This window comes from Convolutriloba macropyga, chromosome 14 (assembly GCF_964194025.1).
Source record: "Convolutriloba macropyga chromosome 14, txConMacr16.3, whole genome shotgun sequence".
NCBI lineage: Eukaryota > Metazoa > Xenacoelomorpha > Acoela > Convolutidae > Convolutriloba > Convolutriloba macropyga.
Genome location: NC_134481.1, coordinates 41,837,961 through 41,843,960, shown reverse-complemented (window position 1 = coordinate 41,843,960; position 6,000 = coordinate 41,837,961).

Sequence of the window (6,000 nt, the reverse complement as noted above, 5' to 3'; positions counted from 1 at the left end):
ACTGGCACCGGCGCTAACCAAATCGCTACTTCTCATCTTTAAGACATATATGAAGAAGGGAAAGTTCTTCACCAAGTGGAAGACTAGTGTCTTTGCTCCATTGCACAAGGAAGGTGATAAAGATGCCATCATGTTCTACCGCCCGAGAATTTGCTTGTGCTGTCCCTCCAAGGTTCTAGAGAAAATTGTCTTTGACTGCCTGTACAATGCCATCTACAGTTTGCTCAATGACTCCCAATTCGGTTTCAGACGACTACGATTGTGCATAGTTAAAATGCTCTACTTCCTCGACAAACATTTACAGAGACAAGGACACAAATTGCTTGAGGAAACAACTAAAATCTACTTAGACTTTGAGAAAGCATTCGACAAAGTTCAACACGACGGAGTAATAATGAAACTTGAACTGCTGGAAATTAGTGGAAAAGCGCTAATGATCATTGCGGATTATGTCGGTAATAGAAGACAAAAAGTCTGAACCGGCGATTGCTTATCGACTGAACAGGATGTCACTAGTGGAGTACCGCAAGGTTCGTTGCTCGGGCCCCTGCTCTTTTTAGTCTACATCACAGACTTGCTGGAAGTAATTGAAAACAGTACCTGTTTTGGATAAGCAGACGATTACAAGCTGATTGCCAACAACTCTGCCAAACTTGAAAATGACCTAGCAGGCCTCTTCAACTGGTGTCAAGTAAATGGGATGAATTTTCACAAGAGCAAATGTAACAACCTGAATTTCAAAAAACCTTCCAGTGTCCAAATGACTAATAGAAATGTGAATGTTGCACGAAATCGAAAGGATTAGGGAATCATTGTGTCATACACACTAAACTGGAATGAAAAAGCCAACAGACGTCACTCCAAAGCACTACAAGCACTGTGGTCACTTAAGAGAAATCTGTCATCGTCCACTCCCATGAGATCCAGGCTCAACGCTTACGTCGGCTACATTGTTCCAATAATCATGTGTGCTTGTCATGTATGGTATCTAAATAAAATAGACCTGAGGCTTATTGAGAAACTGCAAAAAGACGCCACCAAAATGGATAAGCTGGTCTGAATCTGATTACAAAAAGCGACTCACAGAAACAGAACTGTTACCATTCGGAAACACAGAAACAGAACTGTGTCTCTACCCTGAAATCCAAAGTCTTTTATTGTATTGCTCGAAGTTTGATGGAAGGTAGGACATCAAAATTAGCTACTTCATCAGCATCAAGGCAAATAAGAGACCAAGATAAAGCACGAACAACGAGATTGTAAGACAGAAAAGTAGACTTCATAAAACCGATGAATACTTTTGGCATATAGTAGCAATTCTTCTTAACATCGCATCAAAATTAGTCAACTTGCAAGAACCAAGCGGGAGAAAAACTAGAATCAGGAGACCCTTCTGGAATTTGTTTCACAAGCACTACAATGAACACACTTGATGCACCTGGAGAATACTCTGTTTTTATAGAAACTGCAACCCGCATAAAAAACTCATTGTCCACTGAAGATACAAAAGGTGTACTATCAACACCCCCGGCATGAAACCGCCAAGCTGCTGCTACTACTACTACTACTACTACTACTACTACTACTACTACTACTGTTTCGATCGAAAATGCATGAGATGATACGCATAATGTTTTTTTTTGCTGTTTGCAAAATAATTTACTGGGGTCAAATATAATCTGCATTAATAAATGTTTTGGAAACAACAGAGTTTTATGCATAACAAAAATTCGAAAATTGCTTTTGGGAGCAAATTCGTTAATTACATAGCATAAAGAGAAGTTTTGTAAAAGGAAAAATAGAAGGAAGTTCATGGGTATATTTCTATAAGTAAATAGCAACAATAGCGCATCAGAATAAGATAAAGAGAAGAAGTAATTGGCAATTAAAACTTAAACCGATTCAAAAACATCGTGGCGTTTATTGTCAGTTTTAAAAATAAAATGAAATCATTTACAAAAAATCTAAACTTGTCTTCGACTCCAATTCTATGAAATGAAATGAAATAACATCAAATGTTTCCAACTATTTACAGTTAAGATTACATTTACAACTATTTTAGTACACTTATTACCTTAAAATCAATTCAATTTTTATTCCAGAGTTTTTGAAAATCCCTGGTATAATGCTTTCTAGTCCTGAAAATTATTTTTTTCTTTTCATTCTTATCTGTTGTTGATTTTAACTTGTTGGGAAAGACAAAATTGTGAATTTCCATGTACCAGAATGATTTTTGGATTTCAAAAGTCAAATTTCTTATATTTGAACTAAAACTTCATTTTCAATTCCCGCTACCGGTTCTCATCGTGCGTATTTAATTGCGTTTTCAGCTTTTTGATGTAGATCGCCTGTATCGTCATTAGTTTTTCAACCCCGCGATATGCATCCAGAATCTCCCATTCAAAATTGTGCGCTGTACCACAACATTCACGAGGTGTTGTCCCACATGGGAATCCTTCTTTTGATGCTCCGAAATTCTAGTTGTAACATGTCGGATGGTTTGACCAACATAGACGGAACTGCATCCATTACATGAAACCTTATATACCACATGCGATTTCAGATTCTTATCAAAAGATAGTTCAGGGTGGGCAAGCAATTTCTTAGCTTTCTTGTTGTAAAAATGATTTGAAAATCACACAATTTTTTCAGTCTACTTGCAAAATTCTGAGTGATGTCTCCTCTGTATTGACAAAAATTCGGTTTAGGCTCCTCATTGTGAGACTTTTAACTTTTTAAGATTTTGTTTGTTTTTTTAGGGGGGGGGGTTGCTGTGACCTGTTCCTTCGTGACTTGTTTATTCAACGTCTTATTAACAATACTGGAAGGCCACACAGTTGGATTTTGATTTTCAATCCAGATCTCTTGAGTTTTCTTAGGAGCTACATCAAAGGATTGCCAGTCACTGGTCGCATTAAAAATCCTATGCACAGTACCTCGAATCACGTTTTTCTTATGTTGTTAGGTTGCACAGCTACGGACGTTTATTATTATGCCGGTATCGGTTGATTTTCGATACCAGTGACAGCTAATTTTCCTATCTTCGTTTACGTTTATGTTTTGATCTAGGAATTCCAGGTCTCCACTACTGTTTGGTGTCTCAAGAGTGATTGTTAATTTCTTGTGAAGAGAATTTGCATACTCAAGGTAATCTAGAGGGTTCCTTTTGACGGTGCACACTATGTCATCCTCATACCTCTTGAATAATTTCAATTCCTGTGTGTCCACTTTTGTACCTTTTTACGTACAATAGGAATAGATCCAAACAATTTCCTGTATGGTCTTGTAATCTGTGTTAGTGATACCTTGGCATTTTGCATGAAACCAGTTTTTGCATGAATCGCACTCGACCCCTTTCCCTCGGAAAATAACGCGTCGGTTACAGTCAATGCATATCACCTTTCTGTCAGGCATTTTGATCTCCCTTCCCTCATTTGGTTTCTGTAAAGATTTCTCAAAAAAAATTTTACAAAAATTTGCCAAAAATACAGCCAGCAAAGCACCCATTGCTAAACCGTCCGATTGAGTGTACCACAATAAGACTGGAGTGCCGAGACTGAAATCATTTTTGAAGAACGGCTTCAGAACGGAAACAAACTGCTGGTGAACTCGATCTTTCCGCAAATTACGATATAATCAAGGTGAACCCTTACAATAACCTTGAAGTAAGAAAAGAGTTTGGACACACAAAGAAAATTTTCAGCGCTAATCCTCGGTTTATTATCAATAGCCTGGTTTTGGTGAAATCAAGGCTTGGTCAGCAAAAGCTATAAAGCATGTCATTATGGACTTACTCATATTTCGTTTTAACATCTTCAGTCATGAAAAATATCCTTCGCATATTTTAAAAAGTATCGTCTGCATTATCAGAAAATACAAAAGCTATGGCCAATATCTCAACAAAGACAGGCTACTAAAATTTACTGGAATTTCTTTAACAGATTCTTAACACCAGACAATAAATGCACGTGGAGGATCCTTTGCAGATGCGCAAGCTGTAAACCCATGAGCAAACTAATTACTGATTGGAAATTTGGACTGCATGAACAGGGTGAAAACCAGTAGACCTAACCCTAAACCCTGCTCTACTACTACTACTAATTAAAAATCGCTTTTAAAACCAATATACAAGTAAACAGAGTTCAAGAAACAGTAAATTATCGCACATCTCTGTCCATGTTATGTTTACTTAACTTTGAGAGATTCCCCTCAAGCCTGTCAAAAAACTTAGAACAAAAAATTGTAATTCAACGGATTTATTTCAACTAAGTTTTTACGAAACCTTTTATATAGTTATGATAAAATGGTAGCCTTATTCAATGATGTTGTTGAAATTAGAAATGTTCCGAACAGAAGGGTTGTCAATGTCGGACAATTGTCAAAATGAGCAAACAATATTACTAGACGGAAGTAAAAGGTTATATACACATTTTTTAAATAGGTTTTAATTTTCCAGTAAAAACAATATCAACAATTTTTTTGGATAGTTCAAAAATTCATTAATGAAGAATTCTTCAACAATTAAATTAATGATTTAGATGTATTTTTGGGGCCTTCAAAATTATTTATGAAGGTTATTTCTTAAAGTTGTCGCTAAAGCATTTGACGTACAAAATTATTGGCATTATTTTTGCATTACTAATTAATACAGACCTAATAATTTAGTCCAAATTCGCTCTTAAATTAGGTATGTAGTAGTAGTAGTAGTAGTAGTAGTAGTAGTAGTAGTAGTAGTAGTAGTAGTAGTAGTAGTAGTAGTAGTAGTAGTAGTAGTAGTAGTAGTAGTAGTAGTAGTAGTAGTAGTAGTAGTGTGTCATATCTGGAGAAAGCAACGAACGATGAAATTATGTCAAGATCGCGAATGCCCCAACTATGCCCGATGATCATGCTCAAACGGATAAAATGGTACGGTCACATCCAGAGAATGGAACCAGGAAGATTAGCCCGCAGTGCCTTCGATTGGGACCCGCCCGATCAATACGCCCATGCCAGACGCGCTCCTGGGGGGCAACGGAAAACGTGGATGAGTCAAATCGAAGGAGACTGTGTACGAAACAAAGTATCGTTCACCAGATTGCAGGAGAAAGCAGCAACCGGGTCAAAGAATGCCTTCAACAATTTCGTCGTACAGCACTTCACAGAATAACCAAACAAATAACTCTTCTTGTTTTGTTTGTATTTGTATTTGTATTTGTATTTGTTGCCAACCGTGCCTTTATTTCATATTTGGAATTAAAGTGTTGAAACAGTAGTAGTAGTAGTAGTAGTAGTAGTAGTAGTAGTAGTAGTAGTAGTAGTAGTAGTAATACAAGCTTCAGTTTATTGCCCCAGGGTTGTCAATCCTAGTGTTTATCAGTCTATTTGAGTTTGTATTTTTCAAGTTGATACATGGTCCACATTTGCACATTATTCGCCAGGTGCACTTGTTCAGTTGATTAAAACTTTTTGTGAAGTTTTCCCAGTAAATGTTGGTGATTGTTTGCCTGTTGATTACTTCGCCGTAGTTTTTGTATATGCGAGAGACAATGTTGTAAAGGTGCTTTTTTTCGATGGTAGAAGTTTTCATCTGCTTTTGCAAGTCTTTTGTTCTTTATTTCAAATTCACCTCTGCTATTTTGGCTAGTACTTGATTCGGTTTTTCTCTTCATGTTCCTGATTTCAACATCGCATTCATTCCGGTCTAGCGATATCAGAAGCAGCTAATCTTGCATCTCAGCATACATAATAAGTGGTAGCAGTTTGAACTTTAGTAGGCGTTCCTTGTATCCTGATACTTGTCCACTGACAATCCACTTTGTCGCTTTTATTTGAAGTGATGCGAATTTCGATAGGTTTGTCTTGCTGGCATACCACGCTTGCGAGCAGTACATAAGGATTAGGACACCATATACTGCGTAGGCGTGTAGCTTTGTTGAGATGCTGTTTTTGTTTGATATGTTACACTTTATCTGGAAAACGTATCAGTTGCTTTTTGATCCGGATTTCACAATTTTCTGTCAA